Genomic DNA, 956 nt, shown 5'->3' with positions numbered 1-956 from the left:
CGAACAGAAGCGCTCACTGTGCTGAGCGTCGAACAGAAGCGCTCACTGTGCTGAGCGTCGAACAGAAGCGCTCACTGTGCTGAGCATCGGGGCCCAGGCTCCATCACACTTTCATATGGATTTATTTAGATGACATTTAGACGTATAGCTTCAAAGAGCAGATCAGCGGTTGCCTGAGGGAGGGTGGGAGGGAGCTGTGGGCAGAGGGACCTGACTGAGTGGTGTCTACACAGGTATCTATTTTTAATTTTTTTTTTGTTCAAACTGAGTATTTAAAATGGACACATTTGACAGCCTGTCAATTAAGACTCAATAAAACTGACCTTAAGAAATAAAAGCAATGCTAAAGATAACAAAAACCGAATGCACTAATTAATTACTTTTGCCAGAAACAATCCATGAGGTGAGACGGAATCTGCAGATCATTTGGGAGAGAAATGACATTTTAAGGGCAGTATGTCTTTGATTCCATGAATATGGTATATTTTTCTGCTTAATTTCTCCTGATACTGGTTGGTAGTTTTCAGTTTCTTTTCTTAATTAGGAAAAGATTTTATTTGTGTGCATGTTCTGTTGTGTACTCGTGGGTGTGTGCATGCAGTGGCCATATGTGGGGATCAGAGGGCAACTCGGTAGAGTTGCTTCTCCCCCGCTGTCTTTGAGTAGGTTCTAGGAATCAAATTCAGTTTACCAGGCTTGTATGACCAGCACTTTACCCACTGGCCCTTTCATTTATGTTTTTGATGCTATTATAAATTATATATGTCTATATAATAAATTTTATGCATATATAATTTAAATAATAAATAATAAATTAAAATAAACTATGGATAAATCAATTCAATAATAATAAATTAAGGGGCTGGTGAGATGGCTCAGTGGGTAAGAGCACCCGACTGCTCTTCCGAAGGTCCGGAGTTCAAATCCCAGCAACCACATGGTGGCTCATAACCATC

This window comes from Mus pahari, chromosome 21 (assembly GCF_900095145.1).
Source record: "Mus pahari chromosome 21, PAHARI_EIJ_v1.1, whole genome shotgun sequence".
Classification (NCBI taxonomy): Eukaryota; Metazoa; Chordata; class Mammalia; order Rodentia; family Muridae; genus Mus; species Mus pahari.
The sequence above is the reverse complement of the archived record's forward strand: the minus strand, read 5'-3'. Positions refer to the sequence as shown.